Source organism: Plectropomus leopardus, chromosome 9, assembly GCF_026936395.1.
Source record: "Plectropomus leopardus strain MGB_pleo_1.0 chromosome 9, ASM2693639v1, whole genome shotgun sequence".
NCBI lineage: Eukaryota > Metazoa > Chordata > Actinopteri > Perciformes > Serranidae > Plectropomus > Plectropomus leopardus.
The window spans coordinates 7536958-7563797 of NC_142184.1; the positions used below are offsets into that span (position 1 = coordinate 7536958).

General features: G+C 39.1%; 1 long non-coding RNA gene across 1 annotated transcript in view; it reads right to left on the reverse strand.

Moving 5' to 3' along the window:
- LOC148188672 (uncharacterized) overlaps positions 1-26840 on the reverse strand; it is a 99375-nt gene that overhangs the window by 16975 nt on the left and 55560 nt on the right. Inside the window, exon 3 of the long non-coding RNA XR_015777416.1 lies at positions 10083-10338. This is a non-coding gene — a long non-coding RNA (uncharacterized LOC148188672). The remainder of the gene's footprint in view (positions 1-10082; positions 10339-26840) is intronic.

Below are 26840 nucleotides of genomic sequence, written 5' to 3' on the forward strand. Positions count from 1 at the left end.
AATAAAATTAATAATGGTTGCATTTAATTTACCTGCTCCAGTGTCATGGTCGCCGTATCGTGCATGCTGACTCACTGTCACACTGTCACGACTCACTGGGGCACTTGAACACAGCAGAGCCATCATTAATGTAACTAGTAACACCTGTGCTGTTCCTACTATGACAATTCAAAATGTCTGCAGAGAAAAGGGCCCATCTAGTTGAGGTAAATATGAAGCCACATAAAATTGTAAGTACCAGCACTTTATAGCTCCTGTGTAAATGTACTTTGTCAACCTCCTGTGTATTAAACACAAATGATATGCAAACATCTCAAATCTGGTTTATTATTTCAATTTCAGCGTGTTTCGTGAGGGTAGGGATTGTCACTATACACAAGGGACGGAGTTAAAGTGCCACCTGTGACAATTACAAAGTGCATGTGAATTGTTATATTAGCTGCAGCTGCACAAGCCGGTGGAGATGGTGGTGATCAGTCTTAGCCGAGGCAGGTGCGATAGGCTGCGCAGCAGGTCTAACAAAGACAGATTGGGACCTGCAGGGCGCATAGCTATAACCAGCAGATCCTCTCGCACACTCCAGCTTAAAGCTCTGAATGTGACTGTGCATGGATCACTGCTGACAGGACAGAGATACCACACACATTATACACAGGGGACACACGCAAGGAAATTTATTTTTTCCAAAAGGTCAGAAGGATTACATATCAAGGAGTTACAAGGTTAGAGGTTGAAGATAGAAAGTTCATTTAAATGCAGACGTGATTTTTCAAACAATTGAACTCTTTGCCGAAACTTTTTTTGTTTACTTTTATGGTACACATTTTTGCTCCAGTAAGTTGAGTGCTCAGTTTTAAGGTCTAAACCTCAGGGAGATTAAACTGCACAGAACTGAAAAAAAAAAAGGTTTTGTATAGAGCAATTTTAAACCAGAATTTATTGTAAAAAACAAAAAACAAAAACTCTCAGCTGAGAAACAGAGTCTGCTAACATCAACTACGAACTGGCACCCACAACACAGTGTCAACTCATGCCGTTTCTGTTACAGACATTACTGCAGCAGCTTGTACATTTTCTAGCTTGCCACTTGCAGTTTTTTTAATCTTTAAAGCTTTTGTGCGTCCTAAAAAAGGTGGTTGCTAACAAGTGGCTAAACGAGGCAGACTGCCACAATGTAGAACTACGCTAAACACAACTCTGCAGCCTTGTTGTGGTGGCGAAGTTAGGTAATGCTATAGTGTAGTTTGTATATAGCCTAATGTAAGCTTCTTATTGTAGAAACTGCATGTAGTCTTCAAAGACCTGAAAAGCGGTGTGCATTTGTGAAAATTATCTGAAAAAAAGTGTAAGCTAAGTAGCATTAGTATCATTAATGTTTGTTTGCCACGTATTTTATTATCTGCAGTAATCCAAACTTTAATGCAAAAATCCTTACTTTTGGATGAGTGAACCAGGAAGATGCTAACCTCCACTTTAGCTACAGAAAACCATCATCCCTTAGACACCCTGTTCTAAATCTTTGCTTATAACATCAGTTAATAATGTAATTTGCAAACTGTACACTACTTAGTATTATGGAGCCAAAGGTTGAAATGAAAGAAAAAACTGCATTTAGTAACATTATTCTAAAGAATGAAAGATGAATGAAATTTATTTTCCAGCTTTTTATCAACATGACGATGGTTAGTCTCTTGTTTGTCACCGTTTCGGCCTAGATGCTCATGACTTTGAAATGTGAGCACGGCAGCAAAAGCAACAGGATGCTGACTGCAGTTCACTTACAGCCTCACAAAGAGCAGTTACTAATAAAAAGGATTTTCCAAAAGTTACATACAAAACCTTTAAGTGGGGCCTTGCTTACAAAACACTTATGTCAATCCCTCTTTCAATACCCTTCATTTGAGGTGAGCTCCAGTTTAACATTCGGAGCATGTGTGCTTGAACCAGCCTTCGGACAAACGCACACAACCCTCGCATGAGCTTCTCTTTACCCTATTGACTGAGGATGAGCCTGTCACTGGATCCGGATTAAAGTCTTAAGACTATCTATAAAAGGGGGTCGGGCAATGAGGGAGACTTGTCAAAGATTTGTTTGCTGTCAGGGGCTTGTTAGTGCCAGGAGAAGGTATGGAGGCAGAATAGCAAAAGCCTTGATTTTCTCTCCCAAAGTCACTTCAAGATCAAACCTGTCTCCTGCCACAGTAATAATGAAAATCAGGCTCTTAATTAATCATTAGCATCCTGTCATTATATTATTAAGTCAAGAACCTGGTGCCACCAGAGGCTCTCTATCAAATCTATAAAACCCATGAGTTCTGATTTGGTCGCCCCCCAGATGCTCGCCAGCCTGCTCCGTGTGCCGGTGTTACGCAATCCACACATTTTCAACGCTGAGGTCAGAGAGCATTTGAAAATCATAACCAAAGCGAGAGCGTTGCTGTAAAAGCTATACTGCATAAACTTACTGTGTATATATGCAGCAGACCGATAAGACGCACTCACTGTTTGTCTTCTGTTTAACCCTTTAAGACCTGGATTGACATCAGGTTTCTTGTGCTGCGTTCAGGCGCCTTTCACAAGCTTTTAAACCTCTGAAAGCTGAGAACATTTGTTTGTTTTCTTTTGAATACATTGGGAAAACTGAAATGAGTAACTTGGCAAGAAATGTTATGCAAATAGCAAATTGCAAAAAAAAAGGAAAAAAAAAAGAAAAAAGGTTAAAGGTGACAAAAAAAAAAAAATTAGCTGTGGGGGATTTATATATTATAAGATATTATCAAAAAACTAAGGAAAAATATCCAGAACACTACTTTCTTTTCTTTTTTTTTTTTTTTACAATTCTACAGAAAACAAATTCTAAAATTATTATTATCATTATTATTATTATTATTATTATTATTATTATTATTATTATTGTCTTGTTTGTTTTTGTTTTTTACTTCTATTTTCTTGCTTATTTTAAGGTAATTTTCTTGTTAGTTTTTACTAACTTCTTGCTAATTTTATGGGCCATTCAGTTTTAGTTGCTCATTGCCTTCTTCCCATGTTTTTGAAAGAAATCCAGCCAATTTGCTCAGGTTTCTGAGGTATAAACTCAAACATCTATATGTTGTGAGTAAATGTTTAAAAAAGTCTTGTCAAAAATCAAAGATGCCCAGAAGTCACAGAAACTATTTACCCGTCATCTCCCTCTTTATATAAAGCCCAATCTCAGCAATTAGAAATTACACCTATTGTGTTTGCCTTGATAAGAGATCAAACGTTACCTGCATCTCTGTGCAAACAAAATGCGAATGGAAGGCCACCCATACTGATGCATACGGGGCTAGTGCGCCTGTGGAACCCACATGCAGATTACCTGCCCGTCGACCTGTTCCTAATTATTATTCATGTTTACAAACTTTCATCTCCTGGGACAGGCCGCAGAACCAGCTGCATACGAGATGAGCAAACAGAGGCAGCAACAGCAGCAGCACACGGGAGTGGACATGAATTTATTCATGGTAAAAAGAGCCCATCCACGCAAAGGGCCCCGCATCTCCCCTCTGCCTCCCCAGAGAGCAGACATTTATGAAGACATTCCCTCAAAATCATTATAATAGCATTACCATTCCAAGCAGCCACTACCTGCGTCATGATTGCATTTGTTGCTCTGCCAACCTTCTGCCCAACCAAGCAACTCACCCTCCCAACACACCGCCACCGCCACCGCCACCCCAGTGTCCTATATCCTCTGGATGTAACCAAGCAAGGTGAGGGAGAGTGCAATGTCTGCATTTCCTTTGGGATATGTGGAAAGGTGTTTAGCGGCAGCACGTTTTACACCCGTTTGTTCACAGTCAGAGTGCCTCAGTCCACCACCCGCTATCGGGGGGAGGGACAGCCGGCTGACTTGCAGCTATGGCGCAGCAATCTGTAAGGGGAAAAGGATGAATCGTCCAAAAGAAGGGAAGAAAAATATACAGTCCCAGAGGACCTCTCTCTTTCTCTCACACAGGGAAACAAAGACAAACAAAGCATTGGTACTAAGCTTTGTGGGGCTTTTCTGTACTTCTTACTTATCTGCATTAAATGGTGCAATGTAAAAAATACAACCAGATTTTTGTTAAAAAAAAAAAACTGACTGTTTTGATATCTATGTATTGTGTTGTAGAGATATCGACTGATGTGAGCATGCTAACCAGCTGGTGACAGCCTGAGGTCAGGTCTGATGGGTCCAAGAAACATCACATTTTAACCCAGGAGATCAGTGTTTGAGACCAACAAACAACAGTGGTTGCAGCATTTGTGCCACTCAAACGTGTTTTTTGAAACATCTGTGGTCTTTTTCCAACCATTAATGAGACGTTTTGTTGCCTTAAACTTACCGCCAAACCCTTATTATCCCCATGTTAGTACCACTCAAAAGCTGGGTCGTTTTTTGTTTGATTTTTTCATAATCTGCAATGTTTTCCCTCTTAACACTGACTCCTCCTGTGTCAATATACAACTCAAAAGGCTGCGCCTGGCGTCATTTTCATAATGCTGGGGCTTCTGCTCACGCAGCAAAATATGACGAGTAGGGACGAGATCACATTCTAGTTTTTATTGTTTTGAGATAACTACAATCTCTCCTGATATAAAGTTTAAATAATGTCCTTGTCTTCCTCTTGTTTTGTTGGAAAAGCAGTCTTTGGTCCGATCTTGCTTGCTCAGTGCAATGTTTGCGTAGTCAACCAAACAACTGCAGAAAGTAAAAAGTTTACAGCTGCTACTCACGTCATCACTCCTGGGGACCGAGCACAGCCAAACCGAGCTAAGTTTGGTGAAGGTCGGTGCGCAGACTCAGTCAAGACTGAGAATATGTCCAACGTGATGCTTGTGTGGTTAGGTCAGCCACTTCAGACCGGTATAAAGCCAAGTTAAGCTAGCTAAGCTAACTTGCAGGCTTATCATTCAGCACTCATTCAAGTCTGCGACCTTAAATATTTGTGTCAATCTATCTAAATGTCATAACCAAAACATATCCACAGCTTGATAATGTGAGGTCCAAAACCAATAAGAAAAGAAAGAATGTCTAACATCATTCCAAATGGCATTGATATGATTTAAGTTAAGCTTTTTTCTTGCCACTTTGGCCTTACTAAGCTTAGCAAGCTATAATGTAAACTACAAGCCAAAGCCACACATAAAGACTATAAGATAGCAGTGCTTTTTTGTCTGCCTCTCAGCGTTTCTGTGGTTTTGTTGAATTTATTGTATCCTTGCACTGCTGCTAGGTAGCAGTTCACATGGAGGTGAAATGTTGCCCCCCATTAGTTCAGATAATGTAGGCAGGTTTTACATAGTGCATTATACTTTGAGGTTGTTTTATGATTTACTGTGTGGTTTCCAGTTTTTATAAACCATATTAACTGTGCTGATGGTTGCTGTGTGACTTTAACACATCTTTCAAGCAAACATGGTTAAAGAAGTCTATTTTTCTCTACTTTTGTTGGATACACATCAGGTGTCTTCGAATCAGCTCGGCCCAATAAACACGTAGACAATGTCAGTGGCTTTGTAAGTGATGGCAGCTGTATGTGCTGTCAGCTTTGTGTCAGTCAGCTCTATCAAAGCAAGAAGCTCGGCCCACAATTACAGCTTGCTGTCAGTTGCTTGATGAGGCATTAAGACAACAGAACAAGTTGTCAGATTGAAGCACACGCAGCGCAGATATTGTCTACATGACATGAAATACATGACGCCTGCCTCTGCTTCCCCCGTAAGCTGCCATACGGACCACACATATTAATATGAAAAAATAATAAAAGAGGGACATTTTGTGTGACAACTTAATCAACAATTATGTTGCGCCATATTTCATAGAAGCTGTTGCTACTTTGTGCAGTTATTCAAAATATGGGAGGTGGTCCGACAGACCAGTAAAGTCTTTCACACCAAGGGCAAATGATTTTTGTTTGTAGCACCTTTAAAACAGAGAGGGCTGTTCACATTAGCTAAACGGGTGATGAATGCACTAATGAATCATTAGAGGAGATCATTCCGGGTTAGAGTACGCCATCTCATGAAGTAATTGAGCTCAATTAAGCCAATCTCTGCAGGGCTCGCCTTGTTCTCCCTACGTCTGACCACAATGTCTGTCTGACCTCCAGCCAGCAGCTGAAGTCGTCCCACTGGGGCAGCTGTGGAGGGTCGGTAAAAGCACAAATGCCCAGGAGAGAGCGTGAGAGAGGAGTAAATGAAGGAAAGAAGGAGAATAAATGTTTCCAAAATAATCCTATGCTCCCAAAACAAATTGGTACTCGTCTCCAGTCTAAGTGCTGCAAGGTTGTACCGCGGGGAAAATAATCAATTCCACCTGACCTTCCAACTTAATCACCGCTCGCTCCACTGACGCTCTGTTTAGACCTCCAGCATTGTGAGATGATGCAGAGGGCAAGGCCTGCAGTGGGCCGAAAGTCACTGGAGAAAGCTACAGTAAGCATTTTTGATTCGTTTAAGGTCAACGTCCAAGCCAATAAGATTTCCACTCATTTTATAGTGTTTACAGCACAAATGAGTAGCTAAAGCAAGGCCACAGCCGTGGAGTCAACATGAGTCTGCCTGGGGATCTGTGGGAAAAAGATGGAAACTCATTTTTTATTATTTTGCATTATTTATCATACGTGAGTACAACTATGCAGTATACTATATTTTGAATGCGCAATAAATAAAAACTACTACTGTAAACATAACACGTGCGGCCCGACATGAATGACTGACGCTTTAACACTCATATCACACTCTAGTTTTCTAATTTTTTAATAAATTCACTCCCAGAAGAAAGGAAACTCTATATTTTATGTTCTCAGAGTTGAAAAACCTCTAGGAAGTCCATGAGCACAGCAGAAGAACTCCTGTTGATTTATTCTTTTGCTCATTATCTCCCATAAGGGGAGTTTAGGAGGAAAAGATCAGAATTTAGTAATCTCCAAGTAAGACGCTGATTTATTTCTCAGAGACAAAGAAAAGAATAATGTGAGTAACAGAATTTTTCCTCTGGGCTGTTAGACATCGATTGTAGCAGCTGAGCAACAGCTTTTGCTGAGGTACGGCAACACCACTCAGACAAACCACACGCAGAACTAGAAGCAGTATAATAATGGCAATGTGTTCAGTTTATTTATGAAATTTGCTAATGATTGTTTTACACAGGGTGTGTGATTGCCTGTCACAGCATATCACTTTTTTTCCATTTATACTTTTTTATCATTATATTCGAGGACAGTTTAAGCATATTTAAAAATTGGGGTGACGCCTCAGCAGTTTATATTATGATTAACTAATTAGTTTTAAAAAAAATCTAATTATACTTATTATAATTATTTAAGCCTTGAGCTAACAAAACTAAACCACATGTTGATGTATTTTGCCTTAATCTTATTATATTTTTCTTATTATTATTATTATTATTTATAATAATAATAATAATTATTATTATAATATAATTATTATTATTCCTATTATTGTTATTATTATATCTGCAGTGACATTGGCAAGATAACTTTCTTTTAAATTATGATAAATTAAAAGAAATAAACAGTATAATTTTATTCCTATTCATTTAGGATTTTTCCAAATATTTAGCTATTTAAGAAAATGCATAAAAAACCTCCGCTATTAGGTTGGTTTTATGTTTCCACATTCATTGTTGCACATGAAGAAAGTAATAATTATGTGGGTGAATACTTAAGTATTAAATCAGAAACACGACTATTAAGAATCTGGCAAAATCATACACTGATTAAGTTAGATATTGTGAAAGACTGAATGCTGATAATAATGGTAAATATAAATAGAACTGTGAAGTGAGTTAACACAATGTTTCTATAATGATTTTTATCCTTTTCACACTCTGACCTTATTCGCTCCCACGTTGTTAAAGCTTCTCATGCTCACGAATTCCATATTTCACCATATCTAACCAAGTCATATTTGTCCCAAGCTCAATGAACTGATCAATCAGTTGTTGGATGCTGCTCTGTGAATGCTGTGTGACCTTCCATCATCACTATAGCCGTCCGTTTGTCCCAGCGGACTGAGCCTGAAGGTCCCATCATGCACCTGCTGGCCTTTACACACTAGTATGCAGGTGTTATATTGAACATATCTTAAAAATAAAAGTAAATTGAAAAAACTTACAAAGTAGAAGTTAGTATTACTTTGTAGGAGGAAGAGAGGAGACAATTTACATTTTTAACTATAAAATTATGAAATGCTTTTAATGGGAATCAACACATTAAAGTCTTAGCATAAAGGGAATGATTCATACAGTAAGAGGGAAATTAATTCTAATTTAATTCTAATTTCTAATTAATACTATTGCTTTGCAGATTATTATAAAAGCAGAGCGGGTGGTTCATTTCTCTGACAACTTTTAGAAAGCTTCAGTTAAATAATTTGGGTACCTAAATCAAGACCAATATGTTGTTTGCTAGTCGAATGAATAATCTCTTTGATAGTGGAAAATAGATTCTAAAAACACGAGAGACCACTGGGCTGAGAGAAACAGCATTTATCTCGCAGCGTGTTGTGATGTTTACTCTGGCAGAAGGATCTTTGTACAGTACGTCTGTGGCAGCGGAGGTAATATGCAGCATGACAAGGGACAAGAACATTACACTCATTTGGTTTTGTAACTGCACTGTGCTGATGTTGCTCAGCTAAAAGTGAATTATACACTAAGAATTCAGGACAAACTGGCACTTTATCCAGCTTTATAATTTCCATTTTCAGCATATAATTATAACAAAGAAATCCTCGCAAATGCTTTGACATATAGCAGTTTAATTTAATCAGCCCCTCCAGGATGTTGCAATATTGCGATCGTAACAACACACATCAAGTGTGTATGTGTGTGTGTAAGATTTAGTGGCATCTGGTGATGAGGCTGCAGAACCGAAACTTCTCCTGTGTGCCAAGTGCACATTTTTTTTCCTAGGATGGCAAAGGCATGACCCGCCCTACTCTCCCTCGGATTATTTCGGTTTAGGTAAGAGCAGTGACACTGATTAGGGTAAGTAAGAATGTCAGGGTAAGAGAATCAGAGACAGAGTAGAGCAGGTCATACCCTCACTATGGTGGCTGACACAAAACTGCAAAATGGTTGTATTTAGAGCCAGTGTTTTGGTTTGTCTACCCCGTGTGAGAGGACCCGCCATGTTTTTTTGATATGAACAGCTCATATTAAGGTTGTGAAAACACAATGACTTCATAGATGCGTTAACGCAAGCTCAACGAATCCCTGTGAACTTTGCAATTTTGTCAAATCAAAGCAACTTTCCTGCAAAACTGACCAATAATAGATTCCTGAGTGTTTCTCCAATCATAAAAGTCCCCCGCATTACGTCAATAAACTTACTTCCTGGTTTCTGGTTGTGAAGCACAAAGGACATCAATTGAAGAACACTTTTCTACCACAAAAATTGCCCAGAGAATGGCCGAAAGGCTTGGACAACAAACACGACAAATCACCATGACCGAGACTGTTGCATCAGATCTATAACAAGTACTGCAAGATTCGAGGTGAGTATGCTTGGTTAGCTGTAATGTCAGCATCGTATAAACCAGAACAGTGTGTTTTTAATTCGACTGGAACGAGTTGCCTTTGATTTTTGATGAATTATACACAACTTAAATCACAACTATTTTTGCAATTTTCACATGCTCCCACAATTTCAATGAAAAAAAAGTCGCAATTTTCTTTCTCAAAGATCATTTTTTGTTGTTTTTTTTTTTTTTTTTTTTTCTTTTTTCCTTTACCAGTCAGAACAGCTTAAGCATGAAAGGGGATAACCAGCAGCAAAGGGCTGCAGGTTGGACTCGATCCCGCTGTCGCTGTGGTAAGGACACAGCCTCGGTACATGGGGCACCTGCTCGACCAGGTGAGCTAATGGGTGCCCTACTGGCTGCAGTAAAATCGGGCATTTTAGGCCATAACAATCCCAAAATTTCCCACAAAATCCTGATTTCATTATTAGGCATAAATAAATAAATATATATGTATAGATTTATTTTATTTTTTTCTCTCTTTTCCGTAGCCACATGTACTTTCTAGTTACCTGTGCTGAAGCCACTCCAGGTGCCCTTCACTGAAGGATAGGGAAAAATAGCTTCTCTCCTCCGCTTGCTGATAAGCACACCCAGGCGCAGCCGGGCCTCCTGAGACCACACTGCTTTTCTCCACAACACACGAGCGGTAGGCTGCCCCGCAGAAGGTCAATGAGAGAGAAATCTGCCTCTGCCTGCCTGGGGACCAGGATGTAGAGGAGACTCAATGACCTGACACCACAGGCCAACAGGCTGCACGAGTCCACCCTGCAAGAGAAGTAAATTATATATGATCTAGTTTGCAGGCAGCAAATTTATCCTTGTTTGTCTTCACACACTGGAGAAGCTGTGGTGAATCATGAAAGGACGGCTGACTTGTTAAGTCAAACATATGGCAAAAGAAATTGAAGTAATGCTGCAGAATGCCTCCGGAGTTCGCAGGCGCTATGGCTCCCCATTACATTTCACAGGTCAATATTTGCTAGATGTATTGGCTTCAGTAAACACTGACGTCCACACACAGCGCTCATTCCAGCAGAGAATAGAGTTCTCAACCAGCTGTACAGTATGAAATCTGTTGTGTCCCAGTAATGACACAACACAAAGCCAGGCAGGTGGTAATAAAGATCCTCTTTCTGCAGAGATGCCTCACACCCTCACTCTCCCTCACCCTTAATTTATTCCCTGAGGTGCTATGAGTGATTTTGTCTGTTCTCTCCCTTATATTAAACATCGCACACTATTAGCTCTCAATAATCATTTGCTGCAGCCCAGGACACAATGATTTCCCATGACACATAAAACTGCAATAACGTCAACTCGGTTTCAGAAATAATATTGCCAACATTCTTTTTTATGTGTCTCCCCCGGCAGGAGAAAATACCTCCGTGTGTCTCACCCACTCTCATATGGAGAAAAGAGATTGCACAAACCATTTGTAACTTTCAAAAGTTACAAGAATCTAGTTTCTGCACATTTCTCCAAAATCCATATCTGAGTTCTAAAAAGCAAGAAAGACATTTCAGGAGTGAAAATAGGCTGCACGCTGAGAGAGACAGATAGTGAAATAGTCTCATCTGTGCCTTAGAAAGTATATAAATACACTGTGCAGATTATTCAGCAGCTCCCTGACCCTAAGTAATTACTGTTCTACAAACATATATTATCGGTTTTAATAAAGGATGTTTTTGGGACTATTGTGCAGCATTTTGGTCTCACTACAAATTAAAGTTTAGAATAAAAATACAACACAAAATTCATATCTTTGAAAATACTTAAAGACACTCCACCCACAGTGACAGTCTGGCACAGGGAGATTTTCAGAGTCTTACGTCATAAAAGAATTGAAAGTGTCGTCCTTAGGAATAATGAGGATCCATTTCTTAAGATCTGGAGCTCTTTCTTAAATTATTTACCATCTGAACTCAAACAAACTCTGTTACAAGGCTGACACCCTTCAGAGTGGAAGCAAACTAAATCTAGTGCCACATGAGGTTTCCTAAATTCTTTTCTCCTAATATTTCTTAGACCATCTTTGACCATAAACTGACAATACAGGATAGTGTACGCCACTTCTCAGGACACCATCACTGTCAATATTTTTGATGTTGTTATTATTATTATTATTATTATTATTATTATTATTATTATTATTATTATTATTATTATTATTATTAATAGTAATAATAATAATAATGTTATTATTGTTGTTGTTGTTGTTGATAATATTATTATTATAATATGTACATTTTATAATGTTTTTTATTTTTATCTATCTAACTATGTATTTATTTATTTAACTTTTTTCTCCCTTTTTTTCTTTTATAATATCAGAATTATTATTTTAACCTCATAGTCATATTTTAACCCAGTACATAATTTTACACCGTACGTCCTTTTTTCATGTTAAATGAATGTAGAGGGTGGGGGGGACTGACTTATTATGCCTTTTAACTGTTGTGTCTATACATATATATATATATATATATATATATATATATATATATATACATATATATATATATATATATACGGATTTGTTTTGTAACACTGTTTTGTCACACTGTGAGCCTCGTGTTCTGAAAATATGTTGTGGTTTTAAACAAAAAAAGAAAAGAAAATTCATATCTGTGTTGGGGTTAATGCATTGTTGTTTAGTCACGACATTTTCTCTGAATGGAGAGACCAGAGGCTAAAATCTCTCCTGTTTGACGACAATAACGAGAAACCTCTGTTAGGCTTTGGTATGAAATCGGGGACTGGTTCACGCTGTGTTCACACTCTGTGTCAAGTGTGGATTAGGGTGAGTTAAAGAGCAAAATTAAATTAGCTGTCAAAAAAAGGAGGAAATAGTTGGAACCTATTAAACTCGGGCAGGCCAGGCTGCTCATTTCACATTTCTCCAGGCACACGCTGCGGACACACCGTGAACTTCTGCGGTAATCAAATGAAAGTTCTAGTGAGGACTCCGACAGTCGGGTTAAGAGAAGTCCACGAGAGTTTCTCACATTTAATCAGAGAGTATCACAGCAAATTCCACAGAATGTCAAGTTTTAAATAAGCTGTTATCCCGGCGGCCTATCCAGCGATGGCGAGTAACTGAATACATCTACTCAAGTACTGTTCACACGTCCACCTCGAAACTTCTCTATATATCTTTCTATCTTCTATATAATCTGGATGTCAACAGTCAATCAGTTGATTGGTTAACTGTAGTAAATATTTTTGACTGATACTTGTGTCGGTCTATAGATTTATGTTTCTACTCTTCACTTTACTGCACTGCACACCGTCTGGTGCCGGTGGGAGCGAGTTCGCGATGCCACTCATTCAGGGGGTGGAACAAATATCTGGCGTTTTCTTTCTGATTTTGTGTTTCTCAATCTGCATGTGAGATTCTAGTGCCTGGATTCCCAACATCACAAGTTTAAGAAAATGAAATCATTCAATTATTTAACAAAAAAATAGATGTTACTTATTATTTTTGAAATTTTATAATGCAAAGTGAGAAAAAAACTCAGAAAAGAATTTTTAAGACTTTTGAAAAACGTATTGAAGTCAATTTAATACCAATAAAGGCCTTATTTTTAGATTGATGATTTCAATAATTTTAAGACTTTTTAAGGATCTGCAGGAACCCTGTTTAAGCACATTGCTGATAATAGCTTCTTTCGTACTTCTTCTACCACCAGGCCTTGCATAGTTCAGCATTAAAAACTGTTAAGTGTTTATTATTCCCTCTTGTATAAGATGCATTATTACAAACAATTCTGTAAAATAATTACAGTGTTCTTGCATGAATCGGGACTCTGTAAGTTGCTTGTCCACAGTCCACACTGGCCTCTTGAGTATTTAAGGTTTTGCCCTCTGACACTTCCCTCTCTGCTTCAGTAGATGGCGCACAAGTGCATTTTCAGTCTCCCCTTTGGCCAGGGAAAACAATGATGATCCTCCTGCAGGTCATCAGTGTAGTTCTGCTGCTGAGATTGTTATCGCCCTTTTGTTCCTCACTTTGTTTCATTTTCCAGAGGAATAAATTGGCTAACTCCAGGATGAGTATTCACTAAGTATTTTTCTTATTAAAGGACATTGTGGTCATGTTTGCCTAATTCAGGAATCTCTCCTAATCTCTATCAGCATCGAGGCAGATAATGGTCAAGCGTTGCTGGTGTTAAGGCTTAACTACCCTGCTAAAATGAGGTTTCAAATTGTACACCATTATCGGGGACTCAGATCCCATTACCTCCATGGAGATGTGTTGCACTGATGCATTTTGATGGTACTCCCACATAATAGAGAGAGTCAAGAAGCGCCAAAACTGTTATCTATGCTCGAGGCGGGCAAACTGTATTGCCTTTCCATTTCAAAGAAAATCTCCCTACTGGATCAGGTTTCACAGGCAGGCAGGTCCAGTGACTTAACCAGAGCTGATCACAGAGGACGAGAAGATTTACAAAGCCGCAGCTCATGTTGCCCTGTGTCAGCATCGTGCAGGAGAAAATAAAGGCATCCTCTGTCAGATTCCTGCAGTAACCTCAGTAGGATACTTCAGCGTGTGAGGAATGACGGTGGAGGTGAAAGCAAAACAGTCATTTTATGAGTCAGCCTAAAGCACATGTAGAGCTTTGTCTGGTTTCTGTGGTAAAAAAAACCTCAGTCTGCAACTTCTTTATCCTCTCTCACAGAAGCATAGGCCTGTCTGTCATTTGTTCATTTGTCCTTGAAGTATATCAGAGGGTTGAGGTAACGAATCAGAAGCAGCTGATGATGTCTTCAAATTTTCAGTTGAAGAAATCCACAGCTCTTTTCATCTCTTTTCTCTGCCTTTATGCACATCTGCCCTGCCTTTGTTATTTTATTAAATGTCTAAATTAAAATTTATGATAAATGGTCACAACTAGGGTGTATATTCAAACTAGAAAAGTGCACTCAGTAGAGTGCAGATCTCCACCAGGCGATCACTTTATAGCTAATCGCAGCCTCTCTAGACAATTCTTGTAATTCCTGCAGACATGCCCCAGCGCATTTCATATAATAATGAGGATGAGTGTATTTTAAATAAGTAAGACACGTCTACAAATCTTCGATTCATGTCATTTATAACTGGATTTTTTCAGAGCATTAACTTTGTCTGTGGGCAACAGCTCAAGTAATAGTAAATAGCAACATTAAACACAGTTAAAAGAAGAAAAAACTATTTGTAGCCTTCTCATTTATGAAAGAGGCAAAAATAAAAAAGGAAAATGAGCACATCAACAAAATCTACAACTCTACAAAATCAGACAAAACGCTGTTTCTGAAGCTCTCCTGGTGCTGTATGACACTGTGCAAAAGGACAGAACAAAACATGAGGCAGCTGCACCCAGTTTAATAGTCCCTCTCGACTCCAGACACACCAAACCAACATCAGAGAACGAGCACAATCAAAAGCCCCCTGCGGCATCACTTCAAGTTGCCATATCTCAGCCAAAAGTTGCACCAAACTGATGGCCAACCAGGAAAAACCGCTCCCTACCAGCAGACCACAGTGGTCTGTAATCTTCATTCAAAAAGGGAAACCAGAGGTCCAATTCGAAAAAAAATATTTAGCATGCACCAGTGAACAATAACAACCCATCAGGAAACATTTCTGCCAAACAGCTCAATGGCTGAAGAAAAACAATCTTACTTTATAAACTTTGTTTCAATGGCACTCGACATTCCTTACTTTCATTTGTCTTCTCGTATGTTGAGCTGAACAGAAAATCAGATTGATTTCATTCACTGACGGGCCCTGGAAAAAAGCCAGCGAGGGTCGACGAGAGCCAAAGACGCAGGACACACCACAGTGACGAGGGGTGCTCTCTGACGACCCAAAGTCGACCAGAACGACTGTCTGCATAGCGTGTAAGGGACTTTACAGTCAAGAAAGGGGTGCCAATAGTAAAAATGGTCATTTATTGAGCTCGTATTGTGCCTAACTTTACTGGATCTTTACATTTTGGGTGCTGAATTAATTTGTAGATGTTCCGGTTACAAGCGAAACCAAGCTTTTTTGATGGATGTCAGCTTTTTATTTTAGCCGTGACAAGGGCCAAACTGTGACCTACAGTAGATGAAGTAAGGCTTGTTCAAAGCCAAGCTGATTTCCAGAAAACTGTCTGGTTATGAGTCAGAAGTCAGCAGTCAACGATGGCAAAAAAAGAAACAAAAAACAGGCTTTTCAACAGTTGTGAATTATTGCAACTACAAGAAATTTTTGAGCATAAAGTCCTTGATGTGAGCAGATAACATCAGGCTGACTGGTCCAGTAGTTTATAAGATTAGCTGAGGACAAACAGATATACACACTCACAAATGCACACACAAAGAACCAACCAAACAATAACAAAGTACTTAAAAATGACAAAGTTAACCCCCTGCCACGACAAACTCTGAAGCGCCAATGTTTGCTCTGATAAACAACTTGTCCTCATGACAGCGAGCAAACTTCCAAGTTGTCTTTTTTATGTCTGAGCAAGTTTGCACAGACACTTGAGGACATACATTGTGCAGATAGTGCGAGAACCGGAGACATGCTCCATCCTGTCAGCATTCCACAGTTTCTGCAGAAACACTTGTGGAAAATTCCTACATGAGAGATGGTAGAGAAGAGGGGGGCAGATAACAGTGAGAAAGATCCTTCCTTCAAATGTTTGACTAACTCTGAAATAAATCTTTCATCGTTGTGAAATTCTTCACAACCACAATCAGCTTTATCCTGAGAAGATCTGTGTACTTTTGACTTAGTGGAGGTCACAATAAGATGCAAATCCAACCCCGACTGCGAAGGCCTCCACACCGGAGACATCCAAATGTCATGAATCTGCGGTGCATCTTGGAGCTGACCAGATATATTCCCATTAATTCTGGACTCCACAACAACTGAATAAAAAAGGCCATGGGATGAATATTTATCACAGATTAGATAGCAGTGCTTTCAATCAAATCCCAAACCCAGAACACTATTCTTATCCACATGTAAAGTAGGAAGCATTTATTCTGGCTCTGCGTACTTCAGCGGGATAAATAGGCACTTGCAGAGCTATACATCTGCCATCCTTGTTGCCCTCTCCTCATTTAGAGTGCTTGGCCTATGAAGAGGAATCAGCATTAGATGTTGATACATAATTTAGTTTCCCAGCTGCGTTATCCAACCTTTGCTACCAAATAAATATGTAAAGCCGGCGGCTGCGGCTATTATTTTCAAAAGTCAGAAACTCATTCTGCTTCTCATGTTCTATTCAGATAAGCAGGGGCTTGAAAATAACCAATGTGAGATTACAAGCTCTCAATTTAGTGCCAATGACTTCCAGAAATAGAATGATGTGGGACTGTGAGATAAATATCAACCACCTTCTGACCGTATTTGTCATTCAGGACAGTGTTGATGCTGCAAACGACCTTGTTTCTCAAGTTTGGAATGATTTCATGTCCTTATAATAGTCAGAAAAGTCATTTTAGCAGTTTCTAACATGATACTGTTTTTTTTCAAAGTTAAAAAATACTCACATCCATTAACTCAGTGTTTCCCAACTGGTGGGTCGCATTCCAAAAGTAGGTCGTGGGTCCATTCTGAGTGGGCCGCATAGACTCATTTATGTGTCAAGTTTCTAATAAAACCTTTTTTAAATTTCATTTCAAAGTGCTATTTCCTGCTTTAGAGTGAGTGAATAACGGACAGCTACTTAACAAGACAACAAACTAGCTTGACGACATGGCCAAACGCAAGTATGACGCTGAACTGTTAAACTATGTGGACCTTGAACTACTGACCAAGGAGAAATCTGGACCCCATGGCTCGACCAGTTGGGAATCACTGCATTAATGACTAAAGTCTTTAAACTTGGGACTTGAGTCTAACTTTAGTCCCATTCATGTGACTCGAGTCCACATCTAGTAACTAATGCTGTCAATAATGGGGTAAAAAGTACCTCAAAATACTTAAGTACAGTACTTGTGTCATTAGTTGCTTTGCAGCACTGCCAGCATGTACTCACGCAGGCATATACACGTTTCTCAGTCACACCCAAATCTCCCCTCTTACTACACGTTTCCTCCAAACATCAAAATATTCTGAATCAAAATCTTGTGTCACACATCCACAACAATTTACAGCTCCCCTCATTGGAACCAAATACCTGTTAGTGACGGGAACAAACACATTATTATCACCTAATGATAATTAATACTAATTATACTAATATACTAATAATCAGTCCTCATAGCTCTGATCTACAAACAAGGCTTCTACAGCCCTCATGTCATCCTGTGGTGGTACAACAACAACAAAGCGACAGAGAGTGAATGAAGCATTTGCAGTTTGCATCATGGATGAGGAGCAGAATATCGAACCTGAAGAAATGTGAAGATGAAGCGTCAATTCACTCTGATAAAACAACAGACAGCAGGTTGTTTGATGACAGCCCTCTGATCCTAATAGGCCTCTTTCACAGCAGACATTTTGACTTGCCAGGAAAGCACAGGTGTTACTAATACCACTAATGATGGTGCTATTGTTGCTATTCCATGACAATGTGACACTGAGCCAGCATGCACAAAACCAGGACCCTGAAACTGAAGCAGCTAAAAAGCTAAACTTGATAACTATCTTCAGGTGAAGCCAATTTTATGCATTTTTTTTTTGTCATTGCCAAATAAACTATCTACCAATCCATCCATCAAGCCCCCAGTGTTCAATGCATGGAAGTGCATCTCTGTACAGAAAGATAAAAATACCACTGCAGTCCGTCTAATGTTGTGCAAACTCTGAGGGAGGCAGAGGGAGATAATTGATCAGTCAATCCGGGGAGAGCTGATCAGATCACATCGATGGATGAGCGAAGCAGCTGCTACAGAGGCCCAGTGCTATGAATGATTAAATTTCACTCTCCCTGCGCCTGGCATTGCTGCTGCTCCATCTGTGGGCTCTAAGAGTGCAGTGCGATGCAGAACCGAATGGTATCTATTCCAATAGCAGTCCAAACAAATAGTCCAGCTCCAAAAAACAGAAAATCAATTTGTGTCAGTGGATGTTTTGCAGCCTACCGCAAATAAAATAAATTAATGTCTCGCTCTTTGGTAGTTGTCCACAAAGTCCAAAACAGCCACTGCTGGGTGCATGCTATATCACCACTGATGGCGCCTCTGTGTTGTTGTCTGCCGCCCACGGCCACCGACCAGGCATCCATTTTTGACGAGTTGGGACTGAGAACGGGTTGCCTGTAAAGACTATATTTCTTTTTAGCAGCTAAATGCTTCACTGTGTTTCACCACCTTTCTTTAACTTTGTCTGTCTGCTGTACATTTTTTATAGCTTTTCCACTGAAAGAAACACTGATGAAAGCAGTCAAATTGAACCAGCAGTGAAGTTAGAGGCCATAAAAGCAAAAGAATGAGACGAAAGAAGCAAAAAAGGTTATGAAACCAATTTCACAATGATGAGAAGGGGGATAATTTTCTGTGCATTCACGACTACCTGTGGCCCCTTTCGCATTTCACATTACAGTCACGTATCAAATGACAGTCATTTGATCGATCAAATGACATTTACGTGAATGACAGTTCTGGTTTGTTGTGATGTGCTGTGACATCACGGTCGTGCTGCTTCATAATGCTTTTGCAGTGTGTGTGTGTGTGTGTGTGTGTGTGTGTGTGTGTGTGTTTGTGGGGGGGGGGGACAGAAGGAAGCTCCATATGAGGAGGATCTTCCTCATGGATGACAGCACCCTCCCACACACACCAGCCTCGACTCCGCACCAGCTGCACTCGTCAAAAGAAAAGAGAAACAAAGATGGCAGCTCTGCACCCTAAGAAAAGTGAAATCAATGTCATGTGCCACAAATATAACAAGTTCATCTGCAAAGCGAATGCCAAGGAGACGAACACACACCGCAACTCATGTCCACACTTACACAATAACAGAAACTTGGCTGTAGATTCAACTCTGAACTATAGATTCAAGAAGTTAAACTGAACTTATATTTTCACTTTTACATGACACTATAACCGTTGCAAGAGTGATGTGTGTTCAAAATGATTGTTTACATTAACATTAAAACAGTTATAAAACTAATTTTCGATAGAAGAAAAAAATAAATGTGAAATGTTATATATACATATAGAATATCTTTAATATTAGTATATGTCTACATTAACACTGGCATAATCAACTCAGAAATGATGCTTTTCTTAAAAGTATTTGTTGACTATTGCCAAATATATATTTGTTTATATATATGAATTTTATTAAATAATCAAATGATATAGCTATATTTCAACAAGTCGTGTAAACAGCAAATTACATTAATATATGTAAAGCCTGCTATGAGGAAAAACATTATGATGTCTTATTATTCCTTAAGAAGAAAGTGTTGATAAAAACATGAGTAGCGTTGTCTGTCACAATACAGATGATTAAATCAATAATGATGACAAATGAAAAGCAGACATAAAAAAAATTATAAAGGTATATAAAAATGTTTTTCTCGTCTTCACTGGCTCGCCACTAGAAATTTGGTGTCACCTCTAATGTGCTCTTTCTGGCTCAGCTCGGATAATCCTGTAACTCTATATAGAACTGAAACGTGGAGACTTTGGGGAATAACAGCTCCATGAGGGGTTAGTTTCAGCCTTGACATCCTAAAAGCTGTCCAGGTCCACCACCAATCCTTTAAGAGATTATGAGCTTCAGAGTGACAGCAGCAGCGATGTTTTGTTACAAGTATATAACTGCAGCCAAAACATCTTCCTCAGGTGGACGACAGCCTTAGTGATTAAAAGTTTTTCACAAATAGTTTGGAGGTTGGTGTGTTTTTTCAGCGAAAAGGTGTAAGGAAAGGATTCAATTGTGTGTTCACCTCCTCGAACATAAGCTGCAAATGTTAAAATAGCTTGTCTGACCAGCTACTCTATTTTGTTACCTACAGAAGCAACCTATTGTTACTTCTGAAAGTAGACTGGGACATACTGTCCTGGAGCAAAGATGGCATTATTAAAATCTAACAGCTCCGACCTGCTCCGTATTATGTTTACACTGAAGCATACTCGCATTAGATGTCATTATGTTACTGAAATAAAATACCACCCCTGTGCTGCTTGTCCAAGTAGAAAGTATCAAAACCATCCAAGTATCATTTGCTGTTTTTCCAACAGCTCTGCAAACTAGCTTTACTCTGCAATAAAAGAACAAAGCTGCAGGTTATGTCTTCTGCATGTATCATCAGCTGGTGAGGATGCTGACTTTTGCTTGATGTTTTAGCATTACACCATGCCTGTGATGCCATTACGTGCATATTCAAAAAGTTTCTTTAAAAGTCAGTGTGAAACTTCTGATTTTACACAGCCTTAAAGGAATATTTCACCCACCAAACAACCAGCGGCGTATCAATTACTCACCACATGTTACGCTGAATCTGGTAAACGAAAAATCCAAAAACAGAAAATTTTTGATGAATTTAAGTCACAAGAGTCCACTTTTAACATAAAAAAACTATATCAAAACATCTGGTTAGAAACTATCACACAACTTCTGCAGGATAATCCAAGTCTCATTTATCCAGTCATATGCTCAGTACTTCCCAAACACATGGATTTTCGTAAAAAACTCAGTGTGAAAAACTGTAGTTCCTCTAATGGCCACTTGAGGCTGGATCTAACAGAATAAATCCCCATAGATCCAAAATGCTTAACTTTACAGCAGAAATAAACATATTTACAGTCTGGTACAAAAAACAATTTTGATCTCTAAAGCTAATTTTGGCAATCAGCATTCCCTGCTACATCACACTCCACCCTCTCATCTAAATCAGTCACTTCTGGCTCCAAAAACTTGAGGTTTCAAAACATCAGTCCACAAACTAACGGGTGACATGATGATAGGTAAGCCCATATCTATGCTCTCTTCAAAGCCAGACAAAAAAGTAATTTTACCTCGCTGAACACAGGAGTTGCTGGTCTACCACAACCTTGATCAGTTAGTTTAAGTTATTGTGGGAATTTGGGTTAGTTCAGAGTCACTAAAGCCACAAAATAACACAAATACACTTACTAATCACAGCAGTAGTGGACCAGCAGCTTCCGTGTTCAGCGAGGTAAAATTACCGTTTTTGTTAATGGGGTCTGGCTTTGAAGAGAGCATTGATTAGTTTCACTTTCAGTTCAGTTCCCTGTCACAAAGGACTGTGTTTGGGAAGTACTGAGCATATGACTGGATAAATGAGACTTGGATTAGACTGCACAAGTTGTGTGAGAGTTTGTAAATTGATGTTTTGTTATAGTTTTGCAGTTGTTAAATTTCGGACCCCTAAGATTTCATTTCATCAAGAAATTTCTCAGCTTTTGGGTGCTTAGTTTACCATGGAGGCAAGCAAGAAAAACAAAGTTTTGTTTGCAATTTCAACGTAGCATGGAGTGAGTAATTGATACACAAATGATCATTTAGAGAGTGAAGTATCCCTTTAAAGCCAGTATGGGTCTTAAATTTCATAACAATATTTCAAGCATACAGAAGCTGATTGTTGTTGACGATCATTATAAATCCAGTATATTGTGTGTAGAGTACTCTGAGACTTCTTATAATTATGTTGTTTTCACACCTTTGCCTATATAATCAGCCCACAATAACACATTCTCACATTCTTCCCGCTGTTTTTTGAGGAAGCTTTAAAATGCCTCCAGGTGAGATTGTTCGCTGTGTTTGAGAACAGTCTGGCACTATTTGCTGTCTCTGCTTCTGCTCTGCGAGGCCGGTTATGAAAAGAAAATCATGCTGTTGAATTGTTGTTTTGTATGGCTTCACAATCACACCTCCTACACATTTCACACAAATGGTGCGTGTTGATTCAATTAAGAAATTAATAGCTACCGCTGCATCACTTATCATTATTTCTCTTTAACACAAATGACGGCTGAAGTCTGTCCAACTAACACTCTGCACATCAAAACCCAGAGACATGATGAAAGGGGTGGACATTTCAACAACATTGTTCAAATAGTTTTGATCACGGCAGTGTGATGTCTAGTTAGTGCGACATAGAAGTAAGCTTCCCCACTGTCTGGCTATGGCAAATATGATATGCTATTTTTTTTTTGACCTTTGGCAGTAGATTAAGATGCCATTCTTATAAATATGCTTAGCTTACCTTAGCATAAAGACTAGAAATAGGGTGAAACCAAGGGGCAACCACTGGGACTGAAAAATGAAGCCAGCGTGGAAGTGCCAAAAACTCCAGTTCTTCTAATTTATTCTCGAGGCTCCAAAAGTGAGTCCATCGCCATTGACCCCCATGTTAATGGAGATTGACTCCAATGCTCAACTTAACAACAGAAATAATAATAATAATAATAATGATAATAAAAGAAATAATAATCATAATAATCATAATCATAATATAAAATAAATACATAAATAGACTTAGCAACAGGGGGTGAATTTTTATATAAAAATCTATCTCACAATGGCTACATAGTTTTATGACACTATGTGTAAAACAATTAGCCTGGCTCTGTACAAAAGTTTAAAAACAAAACGACAGGCCAGCTACTTTAACTGGCTGCTGGCTTTAGCAGTTTTGTTTTTTTTTTTAAGTTATGAGACTGGTATCAATCTTTGCATCAAATTCCCTCCAAGAAAGCAAACAAGCCAATATGTCAAACTATTCCTTTAAGATTGTTTTGCTTTTACCACCTGTCAACAGCCATGATTTTAAATCTAATTTAGAGCTGGTGCTTTGTTGAGTTTACTGTTGTTTTGAGATAAAGCTTGCATGCAGCATTTGGCAAGAAAGGACCACTGACATATTCTTTGTGTGGTTCATTACCTGCTGCCTCCAGAATTTGACCAAGTCACCTCAACAAAGAGACAAACCGGTGCAGTGAGCACCCAGTCACACCTTGCCCACTTTTTCTGCTGCCTGTTTTGTCTTCGGATTAACTTTTGACTGTAGAGGCCGAAGAATCTAAATTGGCTCTCAGTGACCCCTTTCAGTCCCCTTAGACAATGTATTGACTTTCTGCGCCATGGTGCCCAAAACCCTTTGCTCTGAGGTGAGCAGGAAAAGGAGAAAAAAATCAATCCTGCTGTGAATCTGTGTATTTTGAAAACAAGAATTCAGGAAAAACACCTTGAATAACCTTTGCTTTAATATAAGAGTTGGGAATTCAGGTGTCAAGTTGCAGCTGAACTGAAGTGTGAAGATGCACATGAAAGTTAGATTTTAGTTATTTACATATTAGCCAGACAGCATGGCTCAGTTGCTGATGTTGAATATAGCCATATGCACAGCGCACACACAGACATGCACACTTGTAAATACACAGACGCCCGAATCCTCGCACTAATCACCGTCAAACCTTTCGGAAGACAAAATTCCAGCAGCGTGATATTTGACCCAAGTGCTCCATGTCTGTTCTGTTGTGCGACCAGGTTAACTAATGGACTAGCTAATCAAAGGGTGTTGGTCGTGTCTGTCTCGCCTTTGTCAATAGATGAGTGTTGACCTCTCAACTACGCCTGCCCCAAATCCCCACCCACAAGCCCCACACACTCTCATTCAAAACAAACCGAGTGTAATCAGCACCTCCTGCCAGCTGGAATGTCCCCAGTTTCTATAGAAGTATAGGCTTAGTGAAAAACCAGACAGGTATTCTGAACAGAAAACAAGCCCAGACTCATTCACTGATGAGGCTGCAGGCACCATTATAAAAAAACATGGGAGTGTTTTGGGAGCTTTTGTATTTGTAGTCTCACTGAAAGGACTCCTGGCAGAGGAAATGTTGCAAATTCTGCAAAACTACAACCACTAATGCAGCCAAACATAATGAAACAATGCCTCTAATTGCAGCCTAATGTGATTAATCTCCATGGAAACACTGGGGTGTTTTCATGATGGTTTGGACACAAGAAAAGAACTGATCCGGTGTCTGCGGTGTCGCACACTGCAGCGATGATGGGACCGACTACTAGCCAGTCACACTCCAGTAATATTCAGATAAGGCACAATGTTGCAGCAAAACGCAGCGTTAACTTTCCAATGACTCCCGCTGCGATGCCATCCCTCCACTGTTATTACTGCACGTTCCATTACACCATGTCAGAGAGAGAAGTACATAAACACAGGGTACTGACAGACCCCCTGTCTCACACATGAATGGGAGAATTATCCAGCTCCCTCCTGCCCCAATACAATCATTTTGGGAAGTAACTTTTGACATGTTGCACACAGACACATTGCTCCAGTTAAGAACTATTTTTAAAGCATTGTCAAACATTTACGATGTGCAGTCACTCAGGAGAAACCAACAGATTGCACTAAAGGGACCCTGGACTCTATCGTTAATATGTATTTAAGTGGAAACTCAGAAAGGCAGTTGCTATCAATATGTTGCTGGCAACATCAAAGTCATGCAACCATGGTGTAGTTTAAAGCAAAATGTTAGCTTTTTACTTCATAAAAGGATGTTTATTTGTGATTTTTTTTCTCCAAACAAAACATGCAGAAATGCCAAAGATCTTTTTTTCTACACTAATCTGAAATCCAATGTAAAAATGCCATTGGCTTCTTGATGAGGGAAGCAGGGAGGCCTATTCTAACTCTGAACTCCTCAAATACGTCCACTCTGTCAGTGTTTTTGGCGTACGAGTGTGACCCCAAAAGTTACTTTCCACGTCCAACCAGAATGCGGCAGGGCAGCATCAGATGAGAAAGTGCTCGGACAGAACCGGTGGCGTTGTTATCTTGCGCTGGTGGAGGGCACCGGGTGCATCCACATGCAACGCTCATGGGTGACACTGTCCTTCAGCAGAGATAGAAAGCTGAGATCACTGAAAAAGCAGTGGTATAAGACAAAGAGTTCACTGCAACTGCCCAAAAGTAAAAAGTAAAATAACTTTGAAGCTCTCTTCATTTATGCTGTTTGATCAGTTTTCATAATGATGACACGAAAAACATCTAAAAAGGGATTTTTAAAAAATTCTGGACAGTCATGTAATTGCATCTCCTTCTCCTGCTGCCAATAGCTAGAATTGTGGAATTTGATTATGATTCAGACTGTATTATTTATTATTTTGTGTTTTTTTACAGTGACAGTGATTCTCAATAAAACCTAATCACATCGCACCATATTTGTCTAGAGCTCACACAAATCATATTCACACAGACCCTCCGTTATTTTCCGCGGGAGAGACAGCCCATTTGTATTCAGGGTGTGACATCTCGAATCTGCATCCAAATGGGGAATGAAATATTTATGCTGCAAAATGATGGCACTCTTCATTGTCAATTTGCTTGAACATAAAAGTGCATTAGAAGGTAGGTGCATTCCTGCCCAGGCAAGTCAGAACAGAATCAGCCAATGAGGCGTCAGACAGAGAGGGTGAGAGGGAGAGAGAGAGAGAAGAGGGGAGTATTAAGGTAGAAAGACAACCCCTGGGCGGCCTCGGGCTATTGAGCCTGCAGACAAGGCCGACACCCAGGAATCTCACACAAACACATTCAAATTGCAATAATTGTCAAAAGACTCTGCAGTAAATACCATCATTCCACAATCAAAGCACTGTTGTTTCATTATTCAAAGGTGGGATTAGTATTTGTTCTGAGATACATCTTCACTACAGCGAAGCGTGGGAGTACAAGATGCAGAACATAAATGCAAGGCGACGACAGGACATACAATAATGTGCGCTCATCATGCAGCATGTGTCTTGATATATACATGAATAAACAATAAGTGTAACAGCTGTGACATGTTTATGTACGTGTGTCATGAGTGAACAAATATCTGAATTAGTGTTACAGAGCAACATACTGTTATTTGCATTTTTGATGTGGATTGATGCAAATTTCTGCAGTGATGGTGCACACATGATTTATCTTAGAGATTACATTTTCAATTAAATTTTCTGGATAATTTTTAAAAAAAAATTTTTTTTATCATTTCCACTTAATGGCATAAGTGCAAAGTGGTCAAGACTAGCGGGGTTAACACCTAGCACTGCTTTCCTAGCCAAAAATCCAAAAATGATGTTGTAGCTCTTTGATTTTGATATTTAAGCGTATCAGTTTATGCTTGTTACATGCATTGTGTTTTTTTTCAATATACAATTCATTTTAGCAAGAAATGTACAGCTTCTGCTTGTTATATTTATAGTGTTTTTAAAAATATATTGTCAACAAAGGTAAAGGTAAGGCAGTGCATTCTTAGGCTTATTTCCTTAAGTTTAGGCAAAAAAATCTGTGGTTAGATTTAGAAAA